We start from the raw sequence: 13,756 nt of genomic DNA, 5'->3' as shown, positions 1-13,756 counted from the left end.
CATCGTGCTGCTGCTGGATGGAGTCTTCCCCAACCTCTCCTTCTCCCCTTGCTGGATCAAGGCATAGGAGACGTCACCGGGCTGTACGTGTGTTGAACGCGGAGGTGCCGCCCGTTCGGCACTAGGATCATCGGTGATTTGGATCACGACGAGTACGACTTCATCAACCCCGTTCACTTGAACGCTTCCGCTTAGCAATCTACAAGGGTATGTAGATGCACTCCCCTGTCCCTCATTGCTAGATGACTCCATAGATTGATCTTGGTGATGCGTAGATTTTTTTTTAAAATTCTGCTACGATCCCCAATAGTGGCATCATGAGCTAGGGCTATGCGTAGTTTCTATGCACGAGTAGAACACAAAGCAGTTGTGGGCGTCGATATTGTCAATTTACTTCCCGTTACTAGTCTTATATTGATTCGGCGGCATCGTGGGATGAAGCGGCCCGGACCGACCTTACACGTACTCTTACGTGAGAATGGTTCCACCGACTGACATGCACTAGTTGCATAAGGTGGCTAGCGGGTGTCTGTCTCTCCCACTTTAGTCGGTTCGGATTCGATGAAAAGGGTCCTTATGAAGGGTAAATAGAAATTGGCATATCACGTTGTGGTTTTGGCATAGGTAAGAAACGTTCTTGCTAGAAACCTATAGTAGCCACGTAAAAACTTGCAACAACAACTAGAGGACGTCTAACTTGTTTTTGCAGCATATGTCGTGTGATGTGATATGGCCAAAAGGATGTGATGAATGATATATGTGATGTATGAGATTGATCATGTTCTTGTAATAGGAATCACGACTTGCATGTCGATGAGTATGACAACTGGCAGGAGCCATAGGAGTTGTCTTAATTTATTTATGACCTGCATGTCAAAATAAACATCATGTAATTACTTTACTTTATTGCTAAAGCGTTAGCCATAGTAGTAGAAGTAATAGATGACGAGACAACTTCAAGAAGACACAATGATGGAGATCATGGTGTCATGCCAGTGACAACGATGATCATGGATCCCCGAAGATGGAGATCAAAAGGAGCAAAATGATATTGGCCATATCATGTCACTATTTGATTGCATGTGATGTTTATCATGTTTTACATCTTATTTGCTTAGAACGACGGTAGCTTAAATAAGATGATCCCTCACTAAAATTTCAAGAAAAGTGTTCCCCCTAACTGTGCACCGTTGCGAAGGTTCGTTGTTTCGAAGCACCACGTGATGATCGGGTGTGATAGATTCTAATGTTCGAATACAACGGGTGTAAGCCAGATTTACACATGCAATACACTTAGGTTGACTTGACGAGCCTAGCATGTACAAACATGGCCTCGGAACACGGAAGACCGAAAGGTCAAACATGAGTCGTATAGAAGATATGATCAACATGAGATGTTCACCATTGATGACTAGTCCGTCCCACGTGATGATCGGACACGGCCTAGTCGATTCGGATCATGTTTCACTTAGATGACTAGAGGGATGTCTATCTGAGTGGGAGTTCATTAAATAATTTGATTAGATGAACTCAATTATCATGAACATAGTCTAAATTGTCTTTGCAAATATGTTGTAGATAAATAGCTCACGTTGTAGCTCCCTGTTTCAATACGTTCCTAGAGAAAGATTAAGTTGAAAGATATTGTAAGCAATGATGCGGACTAGGTCCGTAGTTCGAGGAGTGTCCTCACTGCTACACAGAAGGCTTACGTCTTTGATACACCGCTCGATGTGCAAACCCCTACAACGTCATCTGTGGATGTTGTGAACACCTGACAGACACATCCTGATGACTACTTGATAGTTTAGTGCACCATACTTTACGGCTTAGAATCAGGATTCCAATGACGTTTTGAACGCCATAGAACATATGAGATGTTCCAATAGCTAAAATTGGGATTTCAGGCTCATGCCCGTGTTGAGAGGTGTGAGACCTCTGACAAGTTCTTTTGCCAACAAGATGGAGGAGAATAGCTCAGCTAGTGAGCATGTGCTCAGAATGTGTGGGTGCTGCAATCACTTAAATCAAGTGGGAGTTAAACTTCCAGATAATATAGTGATTGATAGAGTTCTCTAGCCACTATCACTAAGCTACTAGATCTTCGTGATGAACTATGACATGCAAGGGATGGAGTTGATCCCGGAGCTGTTCGCGGTGCTTAAGACCGCAAAAGGTAGAAATCAAGAAGGAGCATCAAGTGTTGATGGTTTAACAAGACCACTGGTTTCAAGAAGGGCAAGGGCTAAAAGGGAAACTTCATGGATGGCAAACCAGTTACCGCTCCAGTGAAGGAACCCAAGGTTGAACCCAAACCCGAGACTAAGTGCTTCTATTGTAAGGGGAACAGTCACTGGTAGCGGAATTACCCCAAATGCATGGTAGATAAGAAGGCTGGCAACTTCAACAAAGTATATACGTGTTATTAATGTGTACCTCACTAGTACTCCTGGTAGCACCTGGGTATAGGATACCGGTTCAGTTGCTATTATTGGTGACTTGAAGCAAAAGCTACGGACTAAACGGAGACTGGCTAAGGGCGAGGTGACGATGTGTGTTGGAAGTATTTCCAAAGTTGATAAGATCACCATCGCACGCTCCATCTGCCTTCGGGATTAGTATTGAACCTAGATAAATGGTATCAGGTGTCTACGTTGAGCATGAATATGATTAGATCATGTTCATTGCAATACGGTTATTCATTTAAATTAGAGAATAATGGTTATTCTGTTTACATGAATAATACCTTTCATGGTCATGCACCCTATGTGAATGGTTCATTAATCTCGGTCGTGGTAATACACATGTTCACGCCAAAAGATGTAGAGTTAATAATGATAGTACCACTTTCTTGTGGCACTACCGCTTAGGTCATATTGGCGTAAGATGCATGAAGAAACTCCATATTGATGGATGTTTGGAGTCACTTGATTTTGAATCGCTTGACACATGCGAGCCATGCCTCATGGGCAGGATGACTAAGACCCCGTTTTCAGGTACAATGAAACGGGCAAGTGACTTGTTGGAAATCATACATGCTGATGCGTGTGATCCAATGATAATTGAAGCGTGCAGTGGATATCGCTATTTTCTCATCTTCACTGACGATTTGAGTAGATATAGGTATATTTACTTAATGAAGCACAAGTCTGAAACATTTGAATAGTTCAAGCGATTTCAGAGTGAAGTTAAGAATCATCATAACAAGAAGATCAAATTCCTATGATCTGATCAATGAGAATTTCTGAGTTATGAGTTTGGCAAACACTTAAGACATTGTGGAATTGTTTCACAGTTGAAGCCACCTGGAACACCACAGGGTAATGGTGTGTCCGGACGTCGTAATCGAACCCTATGAGATATGGTGCGATCTATGATGTCTCTTACCGATCTACCGTTTTCATTTTGAGGATATGCATTAGAGACAGCTGCGTTCACTTTAGATAGGACACCATCTAAGTCCGTTGAGACGACGTCAAACATTGGTTTGGCAAGAAACCAAAGTTGTCGTTTCTTAATGTTTGGGGCTGCAATGCTTAAGGCTTCAGCCGAAGAAGCTCGAACCCAAAGCGGACAAACACATCTTCATAGGATACCCAAAGGTGATAGTTGGGTACACCTTCTATCTCAGATCCGAGGGCAAATTGTTTGTCGCTAAGAACGGGTCCTTTCTCGAGAAGGAGTTTCTCTCGAAAGAATTGAGTGGGAGGAAGATAGAACTTGATGAGGTTGTTGAACCTCTACTTCAACCAGAAAGTGGTGCAACACAGAAAGATGTTTCTGTGGCGCCTATGTCGGTTGAAGAGGAAGTTAATGATAGTGATCATGAAGCTTCAGATCAAGTTGCTATCGAACCTCGTAGGTCGACAAGGATATGTACTACTCCTGAGTGGTACGGTGATCCTGTCTTAGATATCATGTTGTCAGACAACAATGAACCTATGAGCTATGGAGAAGCGATGGTGGGCCCGTATTCCTGCAAATGGTTAGAAGCCATGAAATCCGAGATAGGATCCATGTATCAGAACAAAGTATGGACTTTGGTGGACTTGCCCAATGATCGGCGAGCCATTGAGATAAATGGATCTTTAAGAAGAAGACGGACGTAGGCGGTAATGTTACCATCTATGAAGCTCGACTTGTGGGAAAGAATCTTTTCACAAGTTCAAGGAGTTGACTACGATGAGAATTTCTCACGTGTAGCGATGCTTAAGTCCGTCGGAATCATGTTAGCATTAGCTGTATTTTTCGATTATGAAATCTGACAGATGGATGTCAAAACGAGTTTTCTTACCAGTTTTCGTAAGAAAGAGTTGTATGTGATACAATCAAAGTTTTGTCGATCCTAAGGATGCTAAAAGGTATGCTGGCTCCAATGATCCTTCTATGGACTAGAGCAAGCATCTCGGAGTCAGAATATATGCTTTGATGGAGTGATCAAAGCTTTTAGGTTTATACAATGTTTGCTAGAAACTTGTATTTACAAGAAAGTGAGTGGGAGCACTACAACATTTCTGATAAGTATATGTGGATGCCATATTGTTGATCCGAAATAATTTCTGGAAAGCATAAACGTTTGTTTGAAGAGTGTTTTTTAAAGGAAGACCTGGATAAAGCTGCTTACATATTGGGCATCAGGATCTATAGAAATAGATCAAGACGCCTGATGATACTTTCAAAGAATGCACACCTTGACATGTTTTTGAAGGAGTTCAAAATAGATCAGTCAAAGAAGGGGTTCTTACCTGAGTTGTAAGGTGTGAAGTTGAGTAAGACTCAAAGCTTGACCACGGCAGAAGAAAGAGGAAGGACGAAGGTCGTCCCCTATGCTCTTGTCATAGGCTCTATACGGTATGCCATGCTGAGTACCGCACCTGATGTGTGCCTTGCCACATGTCTGGCAAGAGGGTACAAAGGTGATCTAGGACTGGATCACCAGATAGCGGTCAAAATTGTCCTTAGAGGAATAAGGAAATGTTTCTCGGTTATGGAGGTGATAAAGAGTTCGACGTAAAGAGTTACGTCGATGCAAGCTTAACACCTATCCGGATAGCTCTGAGTAGAGATACCGGATACGTATAATGGAGCAATAATTTGGACTAGCTCCAAGTGGAACGTGGTAGCAGCATCTACGATATGACATAAAGTTTTGCGAAATACATAGGGATCTAAATATGGCAAGACCCGTTGACTACAACCTCTCTCACAAGCATAACATGATCAAACCCAGAACTCTTTGAGTGTTTATCACATAGTGATGTGAACTAGATCATTGAGTCTAGTAGACTCTTGGATGTTGGTCACATGGCAATGTGACTTGTGAGTGTTAATCACATGGCGATGTGAACTAGATTATTGACTCTAGTGCAAGTGGGAGACTGTTGGAAATATGCCCTAGAGGCAATAATAAATTAGTTATTATTATATTTCCTTGTTCATGATAATCATTTATTATCCATGCTAGAATTGTATTGATAGGAAACTCAGATACATGTGTGGATACATAGGCAACAACATGTCCCTAGTAAGCCTCTAGTTGACTAGCTCGTTGATCAATAGATGGTTACGGTTTCCTGACCATGGACATTGGATGTCGTTGATAACGGGATCACATCATTAGGAGAATGATGTGATGGACAAGACCCAATCCTAAGCCTAGCACAAAGATCGTGTAGTTCGTATGCTAAAGCTTTTCTAATGTCAAGTATTATTTCCTTAGACCATGAGATTGTGCAACTCCGGGATATCGTAGGAGTGCTTTGGGTGTGCCAAACGTCACAACGTAACTGGGTGGCTATAAAGGTACACTACAGGTATCTCCGAAAGTGTTTGTTGGGTTGGCACGAATCAAGACTGGGATTTGTCACTCCGTGTAAACGGAGAGGTATCTCTGGGCCCACTCGGTAGGACATCATCATAATGTGCACAATGTGATCAAGGAGTTGATCACGGGATGATGTGTTATGGAATGATTAAAGAGACTTGCCGGTAACGAGATTGAACAAGGTATCGGGATACCGACGATCGAATCTCGGGCAAGTATCGTACCGCTAGACAAAGGGAATTGTATACGGGATTGATTGAATCCTTGACATCGTGGTTCATCCGATGAGATCATCGTGGAGCATGTGGGATCCAACATGGGTATCCAGATCCCGTTGTTGGTTATTGACCAGAGAGTTGTCTCGGCCATGTCTGCATGACTCCCGAGCCCGTAGGGTCTACACACTTAAGGTTCGATGACGCTAGGGTTATAAGGAAAGTATGTACACGGTTACCGAGTGTTGTTTGGAGTCTCGGATGAGATCTCGGACGTCATGAGGAGTTCCGTAATGGTCCGGAGGTAAAGATTGTTATATAGGAAGTATGGTTTTGGCCACCGGAAGTGTTCCGGGCATCACCGGTAGTGTACCGGGACCACCGGAGAGGTCCGGGGGTCCACCGGGAGGGGCCACGGGCCCCGGAGGCATACATGGGCCAAGTGTGAGAAGGGACCAGCCCCTAGGTGGGCTGGGGCGCCTCCCCACCAAGGCCCATGCGCCTAGGGAGAAGAGGGGGGCAAACCCTAAGGGCAGATGGTCCCTAAGGCCCATGCCTGGCACGCCTCCCTCCCCCCACTTGGCCGCCACTCAGATGGGGATTGGGGCTGCCGCCACCCCTAGGGTGGAAACCCTAGGTGGGGGCGCAACCCTCCCTCTCCCCCTATATATAGTGGAGGCAAAGGGGCATCCCAACACATGAAGTCCTTCCCCTATTGGCGCAGCCCTACCCCTCTTCCTCCTCGTCTCTCGTAGTGCTTGGCGAAGCCCTGCTGGAGTCCCGCGCTCCTCCACCACCACCACGCCGTCGTGCTGCTGCTGGATGGAGTCTTCCCCAACCTCTCCTTCTCCCCTTGCTGGATCAAGGCGTAGGAGACGTCACCGGGCTGTACGTGTGTTGAACGCGGAGGTGTCGTCCGTTCGGCACTAGGATCATTGGTGATTTGGATCACAACGAGTACGACTTCATCAACCCCATTCACTTGAACGCTTCCGCTTAGCGATCTACAAGGGTATGTAGATGCACTCCCCTCTCCCTCGTTGCTAGATGACTCCATAGATTGATCTTGGTGATGCGTAGAATTTTTTTAAAATTCTGCTACGATCCCCAATATGGAGAACCCAAGCATATGAGAATGCCAAGTTGTTTAAAGAAAAAGTTAAAAGATGGCATGACAAAAGGATACAAAAGTGTGAGTTTAATGTAGGTGATTATGTATTGCTATACAACTCTCGTTTAAGATTTTTTGCAGGAAAACTTCTCTCTAAATGGGAAGGCCCCTATGTTATCGAAGAGGTCTATCATTCCGGTGCCATAAAGATCAACAACTTTGAAGGAACAAATCTGAAGGTGGTAAACGGTCAAAGAATCAAACATTATATCTCAAGTAATCCCATAAATGTTGAAACCAATATTATTGAAACCGTAACCCCGGAGGAATACATAAGGGACACTTTCCGGAACGTTTCAGACTCCGAAAAGGAATAGGTATGTGGTACGGTAAGTAAACCGACTCCAAAACAATTTTTAAGGCAATATTTCTCCGTTTTGGAATATTTAGAAAAATAGAAAAATAAGTAGCAGCCCGGGAAGGACACGAGGGCCCCACGAGGGTGGTGGGCGCGCCCCCTACCTCGTGAGCACCTTGTGTGCCTTCCGGACTCCGTTTTCTTGCACGATACGTATTTTGCTCGGTAAAAGTTCATTATATAACCTCCCGAAGGTTTTGACTCTCGTATCATGCAAATCTCCTCTGTTCTTGTTTCGAGCTTTTTTTTGTCAGGGTTTTCCAGGCTAGGCATCATGTCGTCTCCCTCCTCCAACAATGGTGACAACGATGCTTGGCTAATGAAGATAGATCTGAAGAGGGAAGAACCCACGAGGGTCAACAAGGATGAAAGGATCAAGAAGGCCACGGAGGATCAAGCTCCGGCAGCAAAAGACATCCTTCAACTTGATCATAACCTTCTTACCCCAACTGAGATCGAAGCTTTCAATATGATTGAGTTAGCTCATATACAAAACAAGTATCTCACACAAGAAAATATTTTGTTGAAGGAGCATATTGTCGCACTCAAGGGCATTATTCGCAAGCTGGAGGACCTCTTACGCTCGATGTGCGATTATCCGTCACCTCCACCTTCTTCACCGACAAAGGAGATATAATCACATGGGTATGGGCACTCCCCTTGGCAACTGCCAAGCTTGGGGGAGGTGCCCCGGTATCGTCACAACTCCTATCTTTATCGTTTTTCTTAGTTCGATCCTATTAGTAGTATCTTGATCTAGTAGAATAAAGTTTATGGCATGATCTAGTTTTGAGTTTGCTTTATGATCTCTCTTTGTAATCGAGTCCGTGAGCTATATATAATAAAGATTAGTGTTGAGTCAAGGGCTTGATTATTTTGCCATGATCTTGGGTGAATAAAAAGAAAGAAGAAAAGAATAAAAAGAAACAAAAAGTTCATATTGATCTTATTGAGAGTAATGACTTCACATAGAAAGGGTATGATGATTAAAAGTTGTTGGGAGTTGGCAGACATAGCTTTGGTCATTGTTGCAATTAATAGGAAGTAATAAGGAAAGAGAGGTTTTCACATATAGATATATTATCATTAACATCTTTTATGATTGGGAGCACTAATTAAAATATGACATGCTAAAGGGTTGATGTTGGACAAGGAAGACAACGTAACGAGTTATGTCTTTCTTATATCTGAGATAAAGTATGTTGTCATGGATCCTCTAACTTGTTGAGCTTGCCTTTCCCCCTCATGCTAGCCAAATTCTCAGCACCAAGTAGAAATACTACTTGTGCTTCCAAATACCCTTAAACCAGTTTTGCCATGAGAGTCCACCATATCTACCTATGGATTGAGTAAGATCCTTCAAGTAAGTTGTCATTGGTGCAAAGCAATAAAAATTGTTCTAAATATGTATGATTGATTGGTGTGGGAGAAATAAGCTTTATACGATCTTGTGATGTGGAAGTAATAAAAGCGACAGACTACATAATAAAGGTTCATATCACAAGGGGCAATATAAAGTGACGTTCTTTCGCATTGAGATTTTATGCATCCAACCATAAAAGCGCATGGCAACCTCTGCTTCCCTCTGCGAAGGGCCTATCCTTTACTATTATCTTCTACCTTATGCAAGAGTCATGATGATCTTCACTTTTTCTTTTTCATTTTATCCTTTGGCAAGCTCAGCATGTTGGAAAGAACATGATATATATATCTAATTGGATGTAGGGGAGCATGAACCATTATTGTTGACATTACCCTTGAGAAAAAGGTTGTGGGGCAAAACCGTAAGCCCCTATCTTTCTCTGTGTCCGATTAAAACTCCGTAACCACAAGTATTGCGTGAGTGTTAGCAATTATGGAGGACTAAATGATAGTTGAGTATGTGGACTTGCTTTTTAGCTCTGACATAGACTCTTTCCGATGTTATGATAAATTGCAATTGCTTCAATGACTGAGATTATAGTTTGTTGGAGCCCAATAAGGTTTATGATTTATACTCTTGCATTATGAATAGATCATCACTTGAACATAAGTAATCATATGACAAAATCTATATATGTTGCTATTATAAGAATAATCATGATGCCTTCATGTCCGTATTTTATTTTTATCGACGCCTCTACCTCTAAACATGAGGACATATTTATTGTTATCAGCTTTTCGCTTGAGGACAAGCGAGGTCTAAGCTGGGGGGAGTTGATACGTCCATTTTGCATCCTGCTTTTATATCGATATTTATTGCATTATGGACTGTTATTTCACTTTATGTCACAATACTTATGGCTATTCTCTCTTATTTTACAAGGTTTACATAAGGAGGGAGAATGCCGGCAGCTGGAATTTTGGGCTGGAAAAGGAGCAAATATTAGAGACCTATTCTGCGCAACTCCAAAAGTCCTGAAACTCCACGGAACATCTTAAAATAAATAAAGAAAAATCCTCGCCAAAGATGAAGGCCAGGGGGCCCACACCCTGCTCACGAGGGTGGGGGTGCGCCCCCCTAGGGCGCGCCCCCTACCTCGTGGGCCCCCTAGTGGGTCTCCGACGTCCATCTTCTCCTATATGAGGTCTTTCGATGAGAAAAAAAATAAGAAGGAACTTTTCGGGACGAGACTCCGCCGCCACGAGGCGGAACCTTGCCGGAACCAATCTAGAGCTCCAGCAGAGCTGTTCTGCCGGGGATACTTCCCTCCGGGAGGGGGAAATCATCACCATCGTCATCACCAATGGTCCTCTCATCGGGAGAGGGCAATCTCCATCAACATCTTCACCAGCACCATCTCATCTCCAAACCCTAGTTCATCTCTTGTATCCAATTCTTGTCTCAAAGTCCGGGATTGGTGCTAGTAGGTTGCTAGTAGTGTTGATTACTCCTTGTAGTTGATGCTAGTTGGTTTATTTGGTGGAAGATCATATGTTCAGATCCTATATGCATATTATTACCCCTCTGATTATGAACATGAATATGCTTTGTGAGTAATTACGTTTGTTCCTGAGGACAAGAGAGAAGTCTTGCTATTAGTAGTCATGTGAATTTGGTATTGGTTTGATATTTTGATAAGATGTATGTTGTCTAGCCTCTAGTGGTGTTATGTGAACGTCGACTACATAACACTTCACCATTATTTGGGCCTAGAGGAAGGCATTATGAAGTAATAAGTAGATGATGGGTTGCTAGAGTGACAGAAGTTTAAACCCTAGTTTATGCGTTGCTTCGTAAGGGGCTGATTTGGATCCATATGTTTCATGCTATGGTTAGGTTTACCTTAATACTTTTGTTGTAATTGCGGATGCTTGCAATAGAGGTTAATCATAAGTGGGACGCTTGTTCAAGTAAGAACAGCACCCAAGCACCGGTCCACCCACATATCAAATTATCAAAGTATCGAACGCGAATCATATGAACGTGATGAAAACTAGCTTGACGATATTCCCATGTGTCCTCGGGAGCGCTTTTCTTATTATAAGAGTTTGTTCCGGCTTGTCCTTTGCTACAAAAAGGATTGGGCCACCTTGCTGCACTTTATTTACTTTTGTTACTTGTTGCTCGTCACAATTTATCTTATCACAAAACTATCTGTTACCACTTATTTCGGTACTTGCAGAGAATACCTTGCTGAAAACCGCTTATCATTTCCTTCTGCTCCTCGTTGGGTTCGACACTCTTACTTATCGAAAGGACTACGATAGATCCCCTATACTTGTGGGTCATCACGGTCTGTGCTGGTCGACCGGCGCAGACGCGAGATCAGTTCCTGTCTAAGCCATTGAGATTGTTGTCAACGTTGGATGTGCCCTGCTGCGTCGTTCCCTTCTCGTCTCGCACAGAAATAAAACCCCGACTCCTATTGCACACGCATAACAAATTCAAGAGAGCATCCGAACCAACCTGTGGTTGCATTGTTATTCTAGAATTTTGTGTGCTCAATTTCATACAACTTGTTGCTTTAGGAAGGATACTAAACATCCTCGATTCCAATATGAGTACAATGATAATGACATGTTGGCTTTTTATATTAAGGTTGCATATGATTATTTTGATAAGGAGTTGGGTGGAGCTGCCGCCGCGAACCATCTCTTTCCGGCGGGGAAATGGCCTTTCTAGCGGCGATGGACAGGTAGGCGACGCCAAGATCGGCATGGCGGCGGAAGGGGTAGTGCGCGCGCGCGGGGGGGGGGGTCTGGACATGCAAAAAGCGTTTTTCACCTGACAGGGGTGGCCCATGCATCGCTTTTCCTTCCGCCGGAGCCCCCAAGCGCCCCCAGTGCACTGGGTTCGGCCTGGGATCACCCCGCCGAACCGGCGGAACTTGGCGTCCTAGGGGGCGACTGGGTTTTCTTCCGGTGCCGACAGGAAAAAAGTCACCCTGGGGGGTGTTGGGAGCGCGAGTGGAGATGCTCTCATGTACTAGGAGGGTGAGAGTGTTTCTGACTTACTCTGGATGGAACTCTACGCTCAAGAGCATCTCCGCCAATGTGGCAATGTTGTACTAGCCGCTTCACCTAGGGGCACCAGACCAACTGTCGGTACAAGTGCACCGAGTGGCGTGCCGGGGAGGGGAAGGACAGGGAATGTATCCGGTGCACCCGCACTTGTAGTGCTACCCGTGCACCGAATGCCATAGAATGTTTTAAAAAACCTGAAGAAGAAGAAAATCTAGCACGTTGACGCAACATCAATGTATGATGTCACAATTTTTTGTGTAAAAAATTAAAATATTTTTTGAGATACAAAAATGACAAATTTGACTTCAGTGTAATAATGGACCAAATCTAAAGCCCGTTATGTTATGTACTATTCAACATTGAATTTGTTATTTTTGTTTTTTGAGTTAGGTTTTGAATTCTGACTTGAAATTTTATGACAACCTACATTAATGTTGTGTGAGTGTGCTATTTTTTTCAGAATTTTTCGAATATTTTAAGAATACAATGTGAGCTTGGTGTATCGGTGGGAAGTATCTAGTGCTCCCAGGCCTAGGGTGCTCCCGGTGCTCCGATGCGAAAAACATTATTTTACATGTTCAAAAAATTCTGAAAAAATGCAGCACATCGACAGAACATCAATGTCTCTTGTCACAAAATTTCAAATCAAAATTCGAAACATTGCTCGAGATACAAAAATGACAAATTTGACATCAATGTGATAATGGGCCAAAACTAAAGCCCAGCTTATGTTATGTACAAAATTTTGTCATTTTTGTATCTCAAGCAATGTTTCGAATTTTGATTTGAAATTTTGTGACAAGAGACATCGATGTTCCGTCGATGTGCTGCATTTTTTTCCAGAATTTTTTGAACATTTTAAAAATGTTTTTCGGACATTTGGAGCACCGGGAGCACCCCAAGCCTGAGAGCACTAGATACTTTCCCGTGTATCGGTAGCACCACAAGCTCCGGTGCACCAGATATTTCCCTGGGAAGGACAAGGAGAATATCCGGTGCACCGGTGCTTGTGGTGCTACCGGTGCACCGAACTCAAGTCACACATTTTAAATGTTTGAAAAATTCTAAAAAAATTGTAGCACATTGACACAATATTAATGTAGATTCTCACAAAATTTTAAGTCAAAATTCGAAAGAAAGCTCCTAAAACAAAAATGGCAAATTCAACACTGATAGTACATAATATAGGTTGAGCTTTAGATTTGGCCCATTATCACACTGATGTTAATTTTATGATTTTTATTCTTAAAAAGTATTTCAAATTTTGATACGAAATTTTGTGATAACATACATTAATGTTATGTCAATGTGCTTAATTTTTTTCAGATTTTTTAAAATGTTGTACGGCATTCGGTGCATTGGTAGCACCATAAGTGTTGGTGCACTGATACGTTCCCGGGAAGAACAAGGCCCTGCGTGCGTGGCTGCCAGGTGTGCCCGCGGAGGCCAAGCTGGACTAGGTGCTCCTCGTCAAGTACAACCAAAAAAAATATGGTAGTCGAGGAAACGGAAAAGCAAACGAGCTGACGCTCCCTAGCTAGTTCCTAGCCGCCGCCGGCCCGCCGCCGCTACTGCCGGTCCTCAGCCGCGGCGCACTAAGCGGGCCGAAGCCTCCGCTGCCCTGCCGCCGGTACAGGATCCCAGTAGCGCTTCCCTCTGCCGAGCAGCCGCTCCCGCCCAGCACGCCGCCGACCGGAGCTACGCCGTAGACCAGTCCTTAGGGAGGTAGCCACCACTCCTTC

General features: G+C 43.6%; 1 protein-coding gene across 2 annotated transcripts in view; it reads left to right on the top strand.

Moving 5' to 3' along the window:
• Positions 1-13,506: 13,506 nt before the first annotated feature.
• LOC119363311 (calmodulin-interacting protein 111-like) overlaps positions 13,507-13,756 on the top strand; it is a 9,429-nt gene continuing 9,179 nt past the window's right edge. Inside the window, exon 1 of one of the 2 annotated variants that reach the window (XM_037628651.1) lies at positions 13,507-13,739. The gene's annotated coding sequence lies outside the window, so the exon portion shown is untranslated. The remainder of the gene's footprint in view (positions 13,740-13,756) is intronic. The other variant, XM_037628642.1, reaches the window with a different exon arrangement.

This window comes from Triticum dicoccoides, chromosome 1A, assembly GCF_002162155.2.
Source record: "Triticum dicoccoides isolate Atlit2015 ecotype Zavitan chromosome 1A, WEW_v2.0, whole genome shotgun sequence".
Lineage (NCBI taxonomy): Eukaryota > Viridiplantae > Streptophyta > Magnoliopsida > Poales > Poaceae > Triticum > Triticum dicoccoides.
The sequence above is the reverse complement of the archived record's forward strand: the minus strand, read 5'-3'. Positions and strand labels throughout refer to the sequence as shown.